We start from the raw sequence: 7,490 nt of genomic DNA, 5'->3' as shown, positions 1-7,490 counted from the left end.
CCGGGTCCGTGGGAAGGATGCATGTGGGATTGAATAATTCACTGAGACATTTGGGAAATTAAACTACCTGGTATGACCAACCGATTTATAGTCCGTGCTCCTGAAATAATACTCAATATTTGGGTAGGGATAGGGAGTCAATGGGCGCTCTGGCCTTTAGAACCCCCACAGCTTCAGTGTGTACAAAAGCTGAAGCCAGGGGAAGTTGTCACTGTTCATGACAACGTCTGCTGGGAAGATATGGGACAAGGAACTACCCTGACAGGACACCTGCAATAGCCAGCTATCTCTCCAGTCACACTAGAGATGGATGCTCCCCTCTAAGGATTCAGATTGCACACAGTTTTCTTGACCCAGCACATGTATTTGTAGAGCCTGTTATGGAAGTAGTTCAATGACCCAGAAACTTCTGACAACGATGGTGCTAAATATCACTGAGGCTGGAAAGGTATTGCAGTGGGATCTGGCTTGTTCAGAAATTCAGGATTTCCTGAATGACCAGCTCACGGCCATTTGGAGCGATCTGGAGCATCAGGCTTGGCCCACTGCCCTTAGAGATACTTCAGGAGTATCATCTAATCTGTGGCCATGGAGACGTACTTGGAGATTTTCTGGGTGGAAGTGCAGACATTCGCAGTGCTCCTTCCACGTATACGGATCAATTGAAGAGATGTGGGGCCCCCACATACCAAATCCTGCCGGGTCCGTGGGAAGGATGCATGTGGGATTGAATAATTCACTGAGACATTTGGGAAATTAAACTACCTGGTATGACCAACCGATTTATAGTCCGTGCTCCTGAAATAATACTCAATATTTGGGTAGGGATAGGGAGTCAATGGGCGCTCTGGCCTTTAGAACCCCCACAGCTTCAGTGTGTACAAAAGCTGAAGCCAGGGGAAGTTGTCACTGTTCATGACAACGTCTGCTGGGAAGATATGGGACAAGGAACTACCCTGACAGGACACCTGCTCTTCCAAGCTAATAACAGTTGTGTGTATGGTAAGGCCACCACTTTGCAAGACATACATTTTAATCTCACCACGGCTGCAGGCAATCATATCATGGATGGCCTGTGGATAGAACCCTACAATCAGCCCTTAGGTTTCAGATTCCCTTTAATTGGACTGCCTAGTACCTGACCGGTTCCAAAATTTGCTTTCATTCCTACCAGAGGCCTGGGAAATCTCTGAATTACAAGGTCAAATTCATATGCTTCAAAATATATATCAGATTGAAAAATATGCCTTTCATACAGCCTATAAAGTGTCTATGTTATGTACTAATTATGAGGCATTGTGCTATGTAACTAAGGCTGTAAAAGAACCCCATCATATTATTACAATGGAAATGTTAATGCTTTTATTGCTGTTGTTTAGTTTAGGATTATGTTATTGTTGTAAAGGACGTAATAATAATCACACCTTCCATGTTCATACTAACTAGGCGTTGTCATTGCATCCAACCGAAGCCCCTGGGGCTGAGTCATTTGATCTAGAACCAGAAATACAAGTTTTGATAAAAAGGGAGGTTTGAGACTGAGAGTCGTGCTAGAAGCACAAACGAGGGGCGTGTGGAAGTAAAAAAGGGATAAAGGGGATTTGGAGGCAGACATCTTAGTTTTCTTAGGAATAGAGCAAGAGTCAGGCTAGCTCTAACTCTAATAACACGAGACTTTAAGGCAGGGCCTGGGCGAGTGGGAAGCGAGGGGGAAACCTGTAAGAGGTGCTGTTTTGACCTTGTGTTAGATAAGAATGGAACTTAGACCGTCGCAGGAACTGCTGAGAAAAAGTAAGATCTCAGGAAGGAACATGTATAAACAAGACGCAGCAGTTGATCATTATTGTATGTAACAAAAGGTATAAATGCTTGCCCTAATTGTTTATCAGGCGGAGACCTGCCTAGGAAGGGGGAATCCCTGTCCGTGCGCTCTCTCCCCCTTGCAATTGCTTGAGAATAAATTGTCTCTGACTTGTTGCAAACAACCTAAGAGTGAAGATTGCGTTTTTCTTCCACACTGGTAAACACACTAAAAGTTGTCCAGTCACTACTGCCATGGGAGACGATGTCTGTGGCCTTCCCATCACAGACCAGGGGCCCTCCGGAATCACCCTGAGACTTAAAAAGGAGGCGCGGGGTTACTGATGTCCAAGCAAAGGGCAGGCTGCATTCTGTATTCACAGTCCTAAAATCCGGCTCTGTACCTCGCTTTCTGAGGACTCACAATCAAGTCACTCCCAGGATGTGCCCAGGACTCCCACCCCATGATCCAGGGACCCAGATGATCCCCATTCCTGATTCCTAGGATCTGCCCAGTTCCGGTGTCTGATTTCTAGCATCCTTCCCCAATTTCTTTAACCTGCTCAGTTCCCATCCCTGATTCCAAATCCTGATTTCCAGCATTTGGCTGACTCGTGCCCTTGATTTCTAGGATCTCATGCTGATTTCTCCTGGGTTTCTACTGATCCACCCTGGGTTTTTGATTCTGCAATACCCCTCTCTGACTCCTAGGATCCGTCTGATTCCCAACCATGATTTCTAGGATCTCTCCCTGACTGTTAAATTCCATCCCTGATTTCCAGGATGTGGCTAATTCTTCTCTCTGATTTCTAGAGATTGTTGAATATCCAGCCAATTTCTGTCCTTGATTTCTGTGATCTAGCCAGTTCCTGTCCCAAATTATTAGGATCCATTCCTCATTTGAAAGAACTGCCTGGTTCTTGTCCCCGATTCCTAGCCTCTAATCCTTATTCCTAGGATCTGGCCAATTCTGATTCCTGGTTCCCAGGATCTGCCTGGCTCACCATGGATCCTGACTCTCCCCATTCTGCCCAGCCCTGTCGGTCTCCTGTTCTAGCAACACATTGTCTGGGGCACTGCGTGCCCCTGTCTCACGCTTACCAGGAATGGTGCCTTCCTCTCCTGGGGATCCCCCACGCACAGCATCCTGGATGGGATATAATGGAGGTAGGGCTGAGACAGATACATGCACCTGGTCGTGATCATCAGTTCCACCTCCTGCAGGGTTGGGGAGGGCTGGGTTTTTGTCTTGATACTGATCTGGCCCCAGCCAGCCACACTGCATACATCCCCCTTCTTCACCTTCTTCTGGGACAGAAGGATGGTGCCCACAGTCTGGGTCAGCTCAGCCTTGTCCCTGCACGGTGATGGGAGAGAGAGAGAAGGGAAAGCAAACTCCTTTTGGGGGATTGATCAGTCATGGAGGGATGGGGCTAGATGGCACCAGGTGGGGCATCCCCATGAAAACTGTGCAAATCTGTGATGTCATATGCCCACTGGGGGCTTGGTGATGGGATGGAGTGATACCTGCAGTATGTGTGAGGTCACTGAGGGTGGGGTGATGGAATGGGTGTGGTACCTGCCACAGTGTGAGGTCACTGGGGGCAGGGTGATGGGATGGGGTGGTACCTGCCACAGTGTGTGGTAACTTGGGGTGGGTGGATGGAATGAAAGTGGTACCTGAAGGAGTTTGAGGTCACTGGGGTCAGAGTGATGGGATGGGGACAGTATCTGCCACAGTGTGAGGTCAAGGGGGTGGGATGATGGGATGAGGGCCATACCTGAAGCAGTGTGAATTCACTGGGGCGGGGATGGCATTACGCCACATATTCTTCATAGTAATATTATGATATGAGTATGGCATAATTATGATATCTTTTGTGCAAGATAAGGCATGTGAGATAACATTGGAAAGATTATGATTTACGAAACATGATTATCATATTTGGATAGTGAGAGGTGTTAGCAGGAAGGATGAGTATGCATGTATCAGTTTTGGATCTGAAGTTAGGATTATTATCTATGCACCTATTACAAATGTGTTTACACCTGGGGAACACCCACTAGACAGAATGCAGTCAGTCTAGATTGCTGGCAGGCAAGGGGAATTAGGAAGAATACTATATCTTAGAAGTTGCTAATCTCTTCCTAGGCAAGCCTTCCTGGGGATGCTACAAACAGCCTTTATGTTATGCCTGCAAGGTCATGTGATCAAGCCACCTGGTCATGGATTCCATGATAATATTAGTATTTTTCCACTGACCAGGGGTGGGAATCACACTGGAAGACAAAGGATTCCCACCATATGTAAAACCTATTTAAGGCAGGTGAAATAGGCATGGTTCGTTCTTCACTGAATCCCCCCCCTCAAGATGACTGCTGTAAACATCTAAGAAACAAAGACTGAATGTGGGGGAGGGGAGGGGAGCAGGGGGGAGCAGGATTGAGTCCAGGCAAGAAGTTGGCTAGCCTGTGAATGAAATATCTGAAGGTTTAAGCTGTAGGCAAGTGCAACTGGCCTTCAAGAATCTCATCAATCTGCCTAAAACAACATTTAGGATGGGAATTTGCTACTTGTAACCAGTTTCTTTAGTATATTAAGCTTAGATTGCATATTTGTCTTATTTGCTAAGTAATCTGCTTTGATCTGTTTGCTATCCCTTATAATCACTTCAAATCTATATTTTGTAGTTAATAAACTTGTTTTGTCTAAAACCAGTGTGTGTGTGTGGAAATTATAATTTATAAATTATAAAGCTGTGCAATCTGTCTCCACATTGAGGGAGGGGGCGAATTTCATGAACTTATGCTGGGCAGCGCAAGATGGTACAGTCTTGGGTTTAGCATCTAGAGGAGAGTGTGCACTTGAGTACTGGGTAATTCCTTAGCTGAGCCGTCCCATGCAGGGCTGCAGCTGGGTGTGTCCCTTCCTGTATGTATGCTGGAGGGGGCTTGGGAGCCTATCACAGCAGTACAGTATAAAGGGGGCCCAGACTGGTGGGTCAGGCTGGTTCAGTGGTACCCCAGTTCGAAGCGGCACCCCAGGGGGAAGCCGTCACAGTGGGGTAATGGAATGAGGGTGGTCCCTGCAGCAAGATGAGGTCACTGGGGGCAGGATGATGTAAATGGGGCTGTACCTGCAGCAGCATGAGGTCATTGTATTCTGGATGGGGGATCTGGCGACATACCCAATCTTCTGCCTCCCTGGTTCATCTGTTGCAATGAGTTGGGCCCCCAGCAGCATGGAGGAAACCAGGGGAAACAAGTAGTGGAGACAGGCCAATACTGTAGATACGGTCTTCAGTCAGTAACCTCGCTAAAGTGGGTGTGTGTAGATGCTGCCTTGTACTCAGGCTCAATGTTCAGAAGTCAGTGCTCCAGGGGTGCCGGCTTTGACCTGGTCCCTGGGAAGGGGGCTGGCTGGCTCAGGGGCAGGGGCTCTTGCATTCCTTTCCCAAAGTTGCAGTTGCAATGAGCCGCCGTCACCACCACATCCTCCCCGATGAGGAACCCTCCACACGTTTCCTCCCTTTGCTTCTCTCTCTATTTTCACAAAGGCCATGTAGGGTCTGGCGTGAGGCCAGGCTTCCCGTGCCCAATGCTCTCCCCTGGCAGAGACGCCAAGAGAAGGAGTTAGTTCAGGCCCCCAATCCAGCCAGCTGCTGAACCCCTCCCCTGATCGAGATCAGGGCCTCATTGTCCTCGGCGCGGCACAGACCCCGACGAGACCAGGGCCCCTGTTGTGCCGAGTGCTGTGCGGACACCGCCTAGGATCAGGCCCCCATCGTGCCAGACACAGGACGGATCCTCATCCCCATTTCACACACTGGGAAATCCAGGCACAGTGGGAAAGTGACTCACTCCAGATCACGGGTGCAGAGTGGGGTAGAATTAGAAAATGAACCCAGGAGTCCTGATGCTCGACTCCCGCACAGCCACCCACTCTAACCACTAGAACCCACTCCCCTTCCAGATCCGGACACTGAACCCAGGAGTCCTGGCTCCCAGCCCCCTGCTCTAACCACACAGGCTGCACCGCTCTGCATTTCCTGTCTAGGAGTTGGCCGTTCACATCAGCCCTTACTGAGTTTCTCTTTGTCACCTCCCTCTTAGGCAATTTATTATGGTAGCATCAAGCCCCGCCTCTCCCCCTCCCCCTTTAGCTCCCTGCCCACCTGCCCCCAGACTCCACAGCTCCCCAGCTGGATCCTGGGCACACACCAATGCCCCCAGACCCCATGGCTCTGGGGCACCTCAGCTTTGTCCTGGGCACACACACACTGACAACCGCCCCCGGCCCTGAGGCTCGCCAGTTCTGCAAACGCTGTTAGCCCTGGGCCCAATGGCACTCCAGCTGGGTGCTGGGGACAGACCACTGGCCCTGGTGGAAGCGTCTGACTCTGGGGAGGAGCCCAGGTTTGCAGACAGGTCCGATAGTGCCAGGCTCCGTTCCCTGTGAGGCCGGCGTTGCCTAGCCTCTCCTGTACTCGCCAGCCTGAGCCCCAGGGGGGCAGGGGAAAGATCATGGGGAGCAGAAGCAGCATCCTCAGAGGGAGTTGGGGGAAGTTGACGATGCATCTGCCTCTGGGGTCAGTTATAGGACTGGCCGGGGAAAAAGAAAGGGAGGGGCTGGGCCCCCCCCAGGCGACTCTTGGCTCAGGGTAAACCACAGTATCTGGATCCTGCCGGGAAGGAGTTCACACATAGGATAAGGCACCCACCAGCCACCCTGCAGAGCTAGCAGAAAGCAAACCCTTGGGATATGCATATCTGGGCCCCTGCTCCCCTGGGACAGTGCACATCTGGGGCCCTAGAGCCTCTGGGGATGTGCACATATGAAGCCCTGTACCCCTGGAGGCTCTGGGGTCCTGAAAACCCTGGAGACTGAGCAGATATGGGGCCCTGAACCCCTGGGGGGCTGTGCACATGTGGCTTCCTGAACTCCTGGGACTGTGCACATCTGGGTCCTCTTACCCTCAGGGCTATGCATATCTGGGACCCTACACCCCAGGAGGCTGTACACTTTGGGTGGCCCTGCACACCCTGGGGTTATGTACTTCTTGGGCTCTGCATCCCTGGGCCTGTGCACATTGGGTGCTGTTGTCAGGGGCCATGCATATCTGGGGTCCTGAACTCCCAGGGGGCTGTGCACAATGGGGCCACTATGCCCCTCCCCCCCCAATCACCAGCCTGAGCCCTGGGGAGCAGGTGTATGAGAGACATTGTCATGGCCCAGCTGGGGAGGGGGCATCTGCCTGGGTGGCAAGTTACAGGCCTGGCTGGGCACCGGGGATGCAAGGAAGGAAACCTCAGGTCATATGCTATGGGGTGTGGGTGGGGGACCTGCTGTCTCAGCACTTGGACCCTCCTCTCACCACATCAGCTGGTTGGGAGGGTGGTAAAGGGGAGCTGCCATCTGGGGCCCCTCAGCCCCTGAGTCCATTCTGGTGGGGCCATGGGCATCGCAGGGCTGCGCTCACCTAGGCAGTGCCCTGCTGTGTGCGGGGAAGTGGCTCAGCTGCTAAGAGGAAGGGTCCAGTCTGAGACCTTTGCTGTGGTTAACTCAGCCTCATCTCAACGTCTCTCTGCACGGGGAGGGCTCCTGTGTCTGGCTGGGGCCTTCACCAGTCACAGGCTCACAGACTTGCTTGCCCGCTCTCCTGCAAAGCAACGCCACCCCCCCTCCCTCC

The 7,490-nt window shown here is 51.4% G+C and overlaps 1 pseudogene; it reads right to left on the bottom strand.

The window, feature by feature from the left end:
- Positions 1-320: 320 nt before the first annotated feature.
- On the bottom strand, positions 321-7,243 carry LOC125622559 (mast cell protease 3-like; annotated as a pseudogene).
- Positions 7,244-7,490: the final 247 nt, after the last annotated feature.

The sequence above is a fragment of the Caretta caretta genome, chromosome 13 (assembly GCF_965140235.1).
Source record: "Caretta caretta isolate rCarCar2 chromosome 13, rCarCar1.hap1, whole genome shotgun sequence".
Taxonomy (NCBI): domain Eukaryota; kingdom Metazoa; phylum Chordata; order Testudines; family Cheloniidae; genus Caretta; species Caretta caretta.
The sequence above is the reverse complement of the archived record's forward strand: the minus strand, read 5'-3'. Positions and strand labels throughout refer to the sequence as shown.